The sequence below is a fragment of the Ascaphus truei genome, chromosome 7 (assembly GCF_040206685.1).
Source record: "Ascaphus truei isolate aAscTru1 chromosome 7, aAscTru1.hap1, whole genome shotgun sequence".
Taxonomy (NCBI): Eukaryota; Metazoa; Chordata; class Amphibia; order Anura; family Ascaphidae; genus Ascaphus; species Ascaphus truei.
This window is the reverse complement of record NC_134489.1, coordinates 38307936-38321209: the sequence shown is the minus strand read 5'-3', so window position 1 is coordinate 38321209 and position 13274 is coordinate 38307936. Positions and strand designations below refer to the sequence as shown.

General features: G+C 45.7%; 1 long non-coding RNA gene across 1 annotated transcript; it reads right to left on the bottom strand.

Moving 5' to 3' along the window:
- Positions 1 to 583: 583 nt before the first annotated feature.
- On the bottom strand, positions 584 to 8676 carry LOC142498519 (uncharacterized). The gene is made up of 3 exons (XR_012802451.1): positions 8406 to 8676; positions 2524 to 2619; positions 584 to 684 (listed from the first exon to the last, which is right to left on the bottom strand). It is a non-coding gene; the product is annotated as an uncharacterized LOC142498519 (long non-coding RNA).
- Positions 8677 to 13274: the final 4598 nt, after the last annotated feature.

Below are 13274 nucleotides of genomic sequence, written 5' to 3'. Positions count from 1 at the left end.
ACAGAGGCCCTTGGTCTTCCCCAAGGCATTTAAATTTAATGCCGGGGGAGGCATGAGGCCTCTGCAACTTCCCTTACCTGCTCTCCGCCGGCTCTTCGGCATCGCCATGGCAATGTGGCGTCAAATGACGCCACGGAATTATGTGACGTGATGCGTCGCCATGGTAACGCACGTGAAATGATGCATGACGTCACATGATGGGCGGGTTCTAGGACAGGGGAGGGGGGGGGCGCAGCTCAGAAACTTTGCGCACCCCTGTCTTGGCATACATTGCTTCCACTGCAGCCCAGGGATTCTGGGTAATGACATGCAAATGAGCACACAGGGTCACCTTTTGCTTCTTATCCATTTTCTTCCCCAAATACACAGGTGATCTAAACCCCTCAACTGCGCTCGTATCTTTTTCTATTATTCTCTATTCAGCAGTGAAAATGTTAATACATATTTTTTAGAGTATGACAGATTAACCTGGAAAACAATTAGGATTGACGGTCTGAGAATGTTAGATGGTTGAGTGCTTTCACTATGCCGGTAAATGTGGGTCTTCCCCCGCCCCCCCCCCCCCTCCTTGCCCGCCTTCCTCCGGGCCCGGTGACCTTGTGTAGACCTTGAGTGCCAGCGAGATGCGCTGGGTAGCTGGGGTCCTGCCGGGCTGGTTTCCATGGCGACAAAGCCAGGCCGGATCTGCGGGCAGAGACCGAACAAAAGCGTTAGAGCAACAAGCACAGGCCGAGCGGTGGGAACGGTCACTCGGGGTGACGTGCAGGAACCAGGCAGCAGCAGCAGCCGGGCCATTAAACAGCGCTTAACCCCGCGTGTCCCGGAGCTGATAAACTGTACTTAACCCCTCGTGCCCCACTGCGGATAAACGGCGCTTAACCCCTCGTGTTCCGCTGCGGATAAATGGCGCTTAACCCTTCGTGTCCCACTGCTGATAAACGCTGCTTAACCCCTCGTGCCCCGCTGCGGATAAACGGCGCTTAACCCCTCGTGTTCCGCTGCGGATAAATGGCACTTAACCCTTCGTGCCCCACTGCTGATAAACGCCGCTTAACCCCTCGTGTCCCACTGCTGATAAACCGTGCTTAACCCCTTGTGTCCCACTGCTGATAAACTGCACTTAACCCCTCGTGTTCCGCTGCGGATAAACTGTGCTTAACCCCTTGTGTCCCACTGCAGATAAACTGCACTTAACCCCTTGTGTCCCACTGCTGATAAACTGTGCTTAACCCCTTGTGTCCCACTGCAGATAAACTGTGCTTAACCCCTTGTGTCCCACTGCTGATAAACGGCACTTAACCCCTTGTGTCACACTGCTGATAAACGGCACTTAACCCCTCGTGTCACACTGTTGATAAACTGCACTTAACCCCTTGTGTCTCACTGCTGATAAACGGCAGTTAACCCCTTTTGTCCCACTGCTGATAAACTGCACTTAACCCCTCGTGTCTCACTGCTGATAAACTGCAGTTAACCCCTTGTGTCCCACTGCTGATAAACTGCACTTAACCCCTTGTGTCCCACTGCTGATAAACGGCACTTAACCCCTCGTGTCACACTGTTGATAAACTGCACTTAACCCCTCGTGTCACACTGTTGATAAACTGCACTTAACCCCTTGTGTCTCACTGCTGATAAACTGCAGTTAACCCCTTGTGTCCCACTGCTGTTAAACTGCACTTAACCCCTTGTGTCCCACTGCTGATAAACGGCACTTAACCCCTCGTGTCACACTGTTGATAAACTGCACTTAACCCCTCGTGTCACACTGTTGATAAACTGCACTTAACCCCTTGTGTCTCACTGCTGATAAACGGCAGTTAACCCCTTTTGTCCCACTGCTGATAAACTGCACTTAACCCCTTGTGTCCCACTGCTGATAAAATGCACTTAACCCCTTGTGTCCCACTGCTGATCAACTGCACTTAACCCCTTGTGTCCCACTGCTGATAAACGGCACTTAACCCCTCGTGTCACACTGTTGATAAACTGCACTTAATCCCTCGTGTCTCACTGCTGATAAACTACAGTTAACCCCTTGTGTCCCACTGCTGATAAACTGCACTTAACCCCTTGTGTCCCACTGCTGATAAACTGCACTTAACCCATTGTGTCTCACTGCTGATAAACTGCAGTTAACCCCTTGTGTCACACTGCTGATAAACTACACTTAACCCCTTGTTTCCCACTGCTGATAAACGGCACTTAACCCCTTGTGTCCCAGTACAGATAAACTGTACTTAACCCCTTGTGTCTCACTGCAGATACACTGTACTTAACCCTTTGTGTCACACTGCCCATAAACGGCGCTTAATCCCTTGTGTCCCAGTGCAGATAAACTATACTTAACCCCTTGTGTCCCACTGCTGATACACTGCACTTAACCCCTCATGTTTCACTGCTGTAAACGGCATTTAACCCTTCGTGTCCCACTGCAGATATACTGCCCTTAACCCCTTGTATCACACTGATAATAAACGACACTTAACCCCTTGTGTCACACTGCTAATAAATCACACTTACCCAATTGTGTCTCACTGCTGGTAAACGACACAACCTCTTGTGTCTCAATGCTGATAAACTGCACTTAACCCCTTGTGTCTCACTGCTGTTACACTGCTGCAATAATAACAATATGTAAGAATCATGGTTTCCGTGCTTTAATGTTTTTTTTTTTTAAACTGTCCCTTCTGAGCTCTAAATATGTACCTCATCTGAGTCTGACCCCAAGCCCCTCCATCTGGCTTTTATAGAGACACAACTGCTTGAGCCTGTCCCCGAAGACTACAGCTCATCTGTTTACCTTGGCTGGGGGAGACTTTATAACCATAGGACAGTGTCCTGTGTCCAAATAAAGCATTGTTACAGGATACAAAGCAGCAGTGCTGGCAGAGACAGAGCTGCAGTCCCCAATATAATGCTCTTCCCAATTGCTGCAGGCAGCTCAGTGTATGAGGCTACCAGGGGTACAGAGACAGGCAGCGCTCAGAGTGTGAGGCTACCAGGGGGTACAGAGACAGGCAGCTCAGTGTGTGAGGCTACCAGGGGGTACAGAGTCAGGCAGTGCTCAGAGTGTGAGGCTACCAGGGGGTACAGAGTCAGGCAGCGCTCAGAATGTGAGGCTACCAGGGGGTACAGAGTCAGGCAGTGCTCAGAGTGTGAGGCTACCAGGGGGTACAGAGTCAGGCAGCTCAGTGTGTGAGGCTACCAGGGGGTACAGAGTCAGGCAGCGCTCAGAGTGTGAGGCTACCAGTGGGCACAGAGACAGGTAGCGCTGAATATGAGGCTACCAGGGGGTACAGCGTCAGGCAGTGCTCAGAGTGTGAGGCTACCAGGGGGTACAGAGTCAGGCAGAGCTCAGAGTGTGAGGCTACCAGTGGGCACAGAGTCAGGCAGCATTGAGTGTGAGGCTACCAGGGGGTACAGAGTCAGGCAGCGCTCAGAGTGTGAGGCTACCAGGGGGTAAGGAGACAAGGCAGCGTTCAGAGTGTGAGGCTACCAGGGGGTAGAGAGTCAGGCAGCGCTCAGAGTGTGAGGCTACCAGGGGGTACAGAGTCAGGCAGTGCTCAGAGTGTGAGGCTACCAGGGGGTACAGAGTCAGGCAGAGCTCAGAGTGTGAGGCTACCAGTGGGCACAGAGACAGGTAGCCCTGAGTGTGAGGCTACCAGGGGGTACAGAGTCAGGCAGCGCTGAGTATGAGGCTACCAGGGGGTACAGAGTCAGGCAGCGCTCAGAGTGTGAGGCTACCAGGGGGTACAGAGTCAGGCAGAGCTCAGAGTGTGAGGCTACCAGTGGGCACAGAGTCAGGCAGCATTGAGTGTGAGGCTACCAGGGGGTACAGAGTCAGGCAGCGCTCAGAGTGTGAGGCTACCAGGGGGTAAGGAGACAAGGCAGCGTTGAGAGTGTGAGGCTACCAGGGGGTACAGAGTCAGGCAGCGCTCAGAGTGTGAGGCTACCAGGGGGTACAGAGTCAGAGTAAAACTACTTTATTTTTTATTATAAAACGCAAAACAACGTTCAGGGACCTGCTCATCCTTATCATATTGTAATGAATTCAATGTACGAAACTGATAGGGGCTCAGGTACTACGAACATAATTGCATTTTTTGCAAGTACGACGGCTTCGTACATACGACACATCATTCGTTATTTTTAACACACTTCTACGCGTTGTATCATGTGGAGTTAATTGAATGAATATGAAAATAGAAAGATATGTATTTTTGTATTCATGACTAGTGTTAGTAAATATTAATTATTAGGGCCATATTATTTTTAAAAGCCATACAATTAAAATAATATATTTTGTTAAACTATATAATGAAACACCTGTACTGCGTCAAATACACTTCTGGGTTGATACACAGCAACTTAACGTAACAAAATACTGTACATCAACAGACTTTTTAGGGTTTAGTTAGAGTTCAAATTAGTGGCTTATTTGGACACACGTTCTACTTTTTGATCTTTGCACAGAAACATTATTGTTTTAGTACATACCACGTCTCTATAACCTGCTCAGCCTATTTTTGCATGTCAAAACACATGAAAAAATAGGGTGCTGATGGCGAGAAGTTGCAGGATAGTGTCAGTATATATATATATATATATTGCTTTATGGGATAAGCACCAAAACTTATTTACTCGCAAATGGTGTGCCGGCTGTGCATTGGATTTTATATATATATATATATATATATATATATATATATATATATGAAAAACAAGAAGAGGAAAAGCGCCCGATCCTTGTGTAAAATCCAATAACAAAGGTTTATTAACATGAATCACGACAAATGCACACTCACAATTTGTCACTGCATAAAAAGCATTGTATGGGTAAGCCCATGCGCCAACATGTAGCCAAATCGCCGTCACGTCAGACCATCACTGCTGCTGGTGTCACTTGGTAGGTTTTTATATTTTTTATTTACACAACAATTTATCACATCCCACATTGCACTAACCATCAGAGTATCAATACCACATTTATTTTTGCACTCTTTATTGGTTGATATAGGTCATCTGTGCTGGCATAGTTATTTGGTGATTTGTTGAGGGTCTGGGAGACCACTTTTTGGTTGATCACCTTAACATTCGCTGTCTAGCTATCTATCTATCTATCTATCTATCTATCTATCTATCTATCTATCTATATATATGTAAATACAACTGTATGCTCATTTGCATATCTTAGGCAGGTCTGCAACCCCGCCTTTCACCATTATCACCCAGCACACAGCACTTCCACTGCAGCAAGGGATTCTGGGGAATTACATGCAAATGAGCACACAGTGCCACTTTTTGCTTCAAAAACCATTTTTAACATGCTTCCCTATAGGCTTAAGCTTGCTGCATGGTCACAGCTTTGAGCACAGCCAGGGTTAAGGTGCATAACAAGAAAACCCACCCACAGACAGTTGTTTCGACCTTTATGGGTCTCATCAGTGTGTATATATATATATATATATATATATATATATATATATATATATATATATATATACACACACATATATATATATATATACACATATATACACACACACATATATATATATATATATATATATATATATATATATATATATATATATATATATGGAACAGTTATAAAGACAGCGCCCCTTTTTCAGTACACCCAAATTGCTGCCACTCCGGTGACGTGTGCCAAATGTTGCACCAAATATCAATAGTGATTATGATGTTTGCATGAACCAACTAGTGCTTGTCTATTACTAATCGATAATTAATATATATAAAAACAACATAAATCAAACAAAAAAATGATGGAAAAAATGTGCAAAAATATATGCAGATAAAAATAATCTGTTGGACATAAAAAATAGCATAAAAATACAAAAATTAAAACTATAAAAATTGATACTTAAGTCCAAATAAAGTCCATGAGTAAATACAACAAAGGTCCAGGCTGCTTCTTCTTGGGTTCACCAAGTTCCCATAGTACCTATTAGAAAAAAGAAAAGAGAAAAAGCACGCTTTTTCTCTTTTCTTTTTTCTAATATATATATATATATATATATATATATATATATATATATATATATATATATATATATACAGTAGGTACCCGCAAGTGCAATATAAAGTGAGATTTTCGTGCCAATTTAGCAACATAGAAGCTTTTCGTGATGGGCCCTTTTATGCTCCCCCCCCCCCGACCTCCCCCCCACAAGCTTGCAGGGGTTAGAAGAAAGGTGATTGTTTTCACTAAAGAAAATAAAGTCAGTGGGAGTTTTAAATATGGCTCACACATAGGCAGAGGAACAAACAAGCCCTTTGTTTGCTAAAGCTCATGCATGATGCACAAGTGGACAGCAGAACTTCATGCTGGAAACAAGAGATTTCTTTTCCACTAAAAGAATATTTCGTCTGGAATTCCCTGTATGGTTATGTGTATGTGCGTGGGCCAATTCATTCAGACGTACCAAAGAGGATCTGTCTCCTCCTGTGCAACATTGTAGCCTTTTTATATACGATATTTATGTAGATATCATGAAAACTTAACCCTGTGGCTGCCAGGGAGGCCTGCAACGCATTGCTACGCACGCAGACACCTAAAATAGAATAGATTTGTATGTTAACTGCATGGGGTTAACTGTGGGGGGTACTTAACTCCAGTCCTCAAGACTCCCCAACAGGTCAGGTTGTGAGGATATCACTGCTTCAGCACAGATGGCTCAATCAGTCCCTGCTCCAGCACAGGTGGCTCAATCAGTGGCCACTGATTGAGCCACCTGTGCTGAAGCAGGGATATTCTTAAAACCTGGTCTGTTGGGGGGGCTTGAGGAGTGAGTTGAGAACCTCTGTGCTCACTGTTTAATATAAAGGCTCCATTGTACTGTATCTCCCAATCTCAACCAGCTTCCTGCCTATTTTTTAAAGCTGCAGTTCAAGCTGCGTTAAAAAAAATTATAATAATTTTTCCATTCAATCTGTGCATCAATACAATCTCTACACTGACAAGTGATTAGCTAAGCTGCAGATCGAATCGTTCTCCTGTAATCAATCGCTTTGCTCGGGGTTATTTAATTCACTGTTATTGCTGCAAATCAATACCCAAGATGCAAAGTTCTGTGTGGAAGATCATGTGACCAGGCAGTAACTAGATACAATTGGTGCACTGCTTAGGAGAGGGCAGGGCTCACGAGGCAGAGCCTGTCTCAGAAGGGGAAGGGGATGTGACTTTGTAAATGGTTTCTATAGAAACAAAAATGCTTTTTACATTATAATAAATTAAAAATGTTTGTACATTTTTTTTTAAATGCTACAATTATTTTCTCATAGTACAGAACTGATTTATTAAAAATTAAATAAAAAACACACATGTAGGAAGGATATTGCTTGGTCTGCAGCTTTAATGACCTGGTCTGACTCTCTCTGTGCAGTACACACCTGAGTGCGCTTCGCATCTGGGTCCTTCCAGTTCATTAACCTCTGGGATTCACAATGGCAGAAGTAAGGTTTGCACAGATGTTTCCAGCTGATGCCAGGGACGGCAGAGTAACCTCTCATTATAAGTGAGCATTAAATAGAGCTATGTGCTGTAGCGTAGAGATGTTCCGATGTCTTCAGGCTTGTTTCACAAATATCCCCAAAAGCTGCATTTGAACATTTTGAGACCATTAACCCACTTTTAATAAAATATAACATTTCACAAATATTTGTGACATTTCACTCGATTTTCTGCAAAATCTTTGCTACATTTCACATTTTGGGGGGGCAAATGTTGACAACATTTGACAAAATTCTGGCGTCATTTGCAAAAGCGGGTGACATTTTCAGCAAATGGCAGCGTATAAAAGGTCGTGTGGTCTGAGTTCAGGATCATGTGACCTGCCCACTGACACTTAAAACTGGGCACAATTTTCTTGGAGAACTTTGCTGTTTTAGCAGAAAACAAAACCCGTAACATTTGACGCGGTTCGTAAACTTTTGTGACAATGTTGCATTTCTCTACTGTAGAATATTTCAACATAATCTGATGAGAAGACCCAAAATGTCCCCAATATTCCAACTAGTGTATGTATATATGTCTTTATTTATGTAGCGCCATTAATGTACATAGTGCTGCACAGCAGTAATACACGTGACAATCATATAAATAACAAATAATATAAATAACACATAAAGGGGAGACGTGCTTCAGACTTCAAAATTAACATTTAGGAAAAGGTGTCCCTGCTTGGAAGAACTACAATCTAATTGGTAGGTAGGAAGAACGTACAGAAACAGTAGGAGGGCGTTCTGGTAAGTGCGTCTGCAGGGGGGCAAGCTTTATGTATGAGGTGTATAGTGCCTCAGGTAGGGTTGCCAGGAGGCTTCTCCAAAAACACTGGATATAATGGTGAAAGGTGCGACACACTCTAGACACAGACACATACCCCTCTCTGCTCCATGCTGTTTCCTCCTCTTCTTGGCCCCACCCCCAGGCTCCTAACACCTCCCCCGGAATGGCTGCATTACCCAGCAGCAGCCAATAAGGATGGATGAAGTTGCCCAGCCACCCTAGCATCAGCCCTGCTCTCTCCCTGCTCAGGGAAATCCCACGATCCCCAAAGCCGGTCAGGTTACTATGTCCAGAGTAATGTCCAGCAAAAAAAGAGAAGTAAATCTCAATATGGGTGCTTCTAAAGACCAAAAAGATGGCAGCAATATAGCTGATAGCCAGGATTTGTAATGACCATGATTCCCATATAATGTGTCTGAGGAAAAAATGTTGCTCTCAATAAAGCCTAATAAATAGACCCAATAGTATAATAGGGAACAGTCTGAACAAGGAAAACAGAAGCAAGCCCACATATAAGTAAACTAACCCCATAAACCAAGTCAGATACCCCTGGATCTAAAGGCTGGAGCACTACAAAATCTCCACAAACACAATATAAACAGTAAGGGGTAAGGAAAATGAGTATGAACTCCCATATGAACTCCTTGAAGGTCTCCAGTACTCCCAAAGGTAGCGTGCGTCGATCCAATAGGCAAACAGGAACAAACAAAAAAGTGATAGCGCACTGCAAAAGAAGGGCTGGAGGCAATGTGGAAAAAAGTAAAAATGCTTTAATAGAAGTGCATAATAGCCAAAGCTAAGAGAGGAACAAAAAGAAAAAGGACTCCCCTAACGCGTTTCACGCCTAAGTGGTGCTTTATCAAAGGATAAAGCGCCACTTAGGCGTGAAACGCGTTAGGGGAGTCCTTTTTCTTTTTGTTCCTCTCTTAGCTTTGGCTATTATGCACTTCTATTAAAGCATTTTTACTTTTTTCCACATTGCCTCCAGCCCTTCTTTTGCCGTGCGCTATCACTTTTTTGTTTGTCCAGAGTAATAATACCAGACACATATATGTCCAGTATTACCTATTATTTTTTACTGGACAGAGTGTCCAAATACAGGACAGTCTGGTACAATACTGGATACCTAGCAACCTTCAGGGCTGCAAACCAAAAGCTGCATTTTAACATTTGAGACCATTAACCCACTTTTAATAAAATATAAAATACCCACTTTTAATTAACCCAGGGGTGCTCAACTCCAATCCTCAAGCCGCCCCCAACAGGTCAGGTGTTAAGGATATCTCTGCTTCAGCACAGGTGGCCCAATCAATCTTTGACAGAGCCACTGATTGAGCCACCTCTGCTGAAGCAGGGACTGATTGAGCCACCTGTGCTGAAGCTGGGACTAATTGAGCCACCTGTGCTGAAGCTGGGATATCCTTAACACCTGACCAACTGGAGACAGAGTCTTGAGGACTGGAGTTGAGCACCCCTGCATTAACCCCTTGAGTGCAATAGGGGCCAGCAACGCACTGCAACACAGAGTTAAAAGTATAGCAGTGAGAACAGACGGATCAGTCTCTCCTGGGTGCCTTACACGCCCCATGGCTTCCAATATTCCCAACAGTCTGAAATGTCATATTCCCTTAGGCAACACGACTACAAGTGGCTACCACACCGACAAATAGGCTGAATCACATGCATGGCCACAGGATGTCCCAGGGGTGGAGTGTGATTATAGTAGAGAGGCACTTCTTTATTCTCACGCACAGAGCACTGCTTTAACAAGCAAGGGATTTCTTCTGGAATGCATTCCCTCTTTCTAAATCTACAGCACAACTATTCTAAAATACAGTGCATACATCATTGCCCCAATGTTTAATAAATGTAGATCTTTTTTTTATACCAGACGCAGAACCATAACTTATAACCTGAGATCTGACTCCAAAAGACTGTTCACGGTCCCAAGGTTCATCAAAGTATCCGGCCGCTCCTCCTTCTCTTACTGTGCACCTCCCACCTTGTACAATCTACCGGAGACTCTCACAGCCGGCATCAGTCTGAATTCTTTAAAGACTAAAGCTGTCTCACATTTTAATCTGGTCTGTAACTGTTACATACACCTATAATATATATTATCTCTGTAAACAGTGATAGGACACGATCCAGAGATTCAGTGCTCAACTGTATTTGACCATAAGTATAACAATGTCTCGAAAGGTACATTTAGCCAGCTTTATATTTAGGTACATTTAGGTACATTTAGCCAGCTCCTGCCTCGTGAGTTTAAAATGAACCAATATGCCACACTAAGGATTAATCTCCTTAGTGTGGGGTCATAAGGTGTATAGTTTCCAACATAGGAGTAACATGTATATATACACAAGGCTCTATGTGGACACCATAAATAACAGTCACCCTGGAGAAGGGCACTTAAGCAAAATGATCCTCCAATCCTTTACATAAAGGAGAGGAGTACTCACGCTTGTAGGCAGAGGTTCCGTTGGCGTGCATCACAATTGCAGGCAGAGGTTCCGCTGGCGTGCATCACGCTTGTAGGCAGAGGTTCCGTTGGCGTGCATCACGCTTGTAGGCAGAGGTTCCGTTGGCGTGCATCACGCTTGTAGGCAGAGGTTCCGTTGGCGTGCATCACGCTTGTAGGCAGAGGTTCCATTGGCGTGCATCCCGCTTGCAGGCAGAGGTTCCGTTGGCGTGCATCACGATTGTAGGCAGAAGTTCCGTTGGCGTGCATCACGATTGTAGGCAGAGGTTCCGTTGGCGTGCATCACGCTTGTAGGCAGAGGTTCCGTTGGCGTGCATCACGCTTGTAGGTAGAGGTTCCGTTGGCGTGCATCACGCTTGTAGGCAGAGGTTCCATTGGCGTGCATCACGCTTGTAGGTAGAGGTTCCGTTGGTGTGCATCACGCTTGTAGGCAGAGGTTCCGTTGGCGTGCATCACGCTTGTAGGCAGAGGTTCCGTTGTCGTGCATCACGCTTGTAGGCAGAGGTTCCGTTGTCGTGCATCACGCTTGTAGGCAGAGGTTCCGTTGGCGTGCATCACGCTTGTAGGCAGAGGTTCCGTTGGCGTGCATCACGCTTGTAGGCAGAGGTTCCGTTGGCGTGCATCACGCTTGTAGGTAGAGGTTCCGTTGGCGTGCATCACGCTTGTAGGTAGAGGTTCCGTTGGCGTGCATCACGCTTGTAGGTAGAGGTTCCGTTAGCGTGCATCACGCTTGTAGGCAGAGGTTCCGCTGGCGTGCATCACGCTTGTAGGCAGAGGTTCCGCTGGCGTGCATCACGCTTGTAGGTAGAGGTTCCGTTGGCGTGCATCACGATTGTAGGCAGAGGTTCCGTGGCGTGCATCACACTTGTAGGTAGAGGTTCCGTTGGCGTGCATCACGCTTGTAGGCAGAGGTTCCGTTGGCGTGCATCACGCTTGCAGGCAGAGGTTCCGTTGGCGTGCATCACGCTTGTAGGTAGAGGTTCCGTTGGCGTGCATCACGCTTGCAGGCATAGGTTCCGTTGGCGTGCATCACGCTTGCAGGCAGAGGTTCCGCTGGCGTGCATCACGCTTGTAGGCAGAGGTTCCGTTGGCGTGCATCACGCTTGTAGGCAGAGGTTCCGTTGGCGTGCATCACGCTTGTAGGTAGAGGTTCCGTTGGCGTGCATCACGCTTGTAGGTAGAGGTTCCGTTGGCGTGCATCACGCTTGTAGGCAGAGGTTCCATTGGCGTGCATCACGCTTGCAGGCAGAGGTTCCGTTGGCGTGCATCACACTTGTAGGCAGAGGTTCCATTGGCGTGCATCACGCTTGTAGGCAGAGGTTCCATTGGCGTGCATCACGCTTGTAGGTAGAGGTTCCGTTGGCGTGCATCACGCTTGCAGGCAGAGGTTCCGTTGGCGTGCATCACACTTGTAGGCAGAGGTTCCATTGGCGTGCATCACGCTTGTAGGCAGAGGTTCCATTGGCGTGCATCACGCTTGTAGGTAGAGGTTCCGTTGGCGTGCATCACGCTTGCAGGCAGAGGTTCCGTTGGCGTGCATCACGCTTGTAGGTAGAGGTTCCGTTGGCGTGCATCACGCTTGTAGGTAGAGGTTCCGTTGGCGTGCATCACTCTTGTAGGTAGAGGTTCCGTTGGCGTGCATCACGCTTGTAGGCAGAGGTTCCGTTGGCGTGCATCACGATTGTAGGTAGAGGTTCCGTTGGCGTGCATCACGCTTGTAGGCAGAGGTTCCGTTGGCGTGCATCACGCTTGTAGGCAGAGGTTCCGTTGGCATGCATCACGCTTGTAGGCAGAGGTTCCGTTGGCGTGCATCACGCTTGCAGGCAGAGGTTCCGTTGGCATGCATCACGCTTGCAGGCAGAGGTTCCGTTGGCGTGCATCACGCTTGTAGGTAAGTACAGCAGGGAAGTTTCACAAAGGAAGAAGCGGAGCACAGCAAAGAACTTGGGGGCTAAACACCAGCAGGTAAGAGGTTAAAACATACTTTATTCCATGGTAAACATCACGGTGTTATGGCAGATAGGATCTCTAACGCGTTTAATGATGTTTACCATGGAATAAAGTATGTTTTAACCTCTTACCTGCTGGTGTTTAGCCCCCAAGTTCTTTGCTGTGCTCCGCTTCTTCCTTTGTGAAACTTCCCTGCCATATTATATCTTTATATACAGTATATAATGTATAAACCTGTTAATTTAATGTAACCATGTATTTGTAGCCATGTATCTGTCATCATAACTCTGTGCCCAGGACATACATGAAAACGAGAGGTATCTCTCAATGTATTACTTCCTGGTAAAATATTTTATAAACAAATATTTAAATCCATTTTCACCACTGGGTTGAGCGCTTCGTTACCCATACCATCTTTAGCGCTGTTCTGACTCAAGCTTCACTGTGGCAAGTGAGTAGGATCAGGCACTTTAACTCACCCCCTTTAAATGCACACACAGTCCTTCTATTTTCTGCATCTTTATTGGA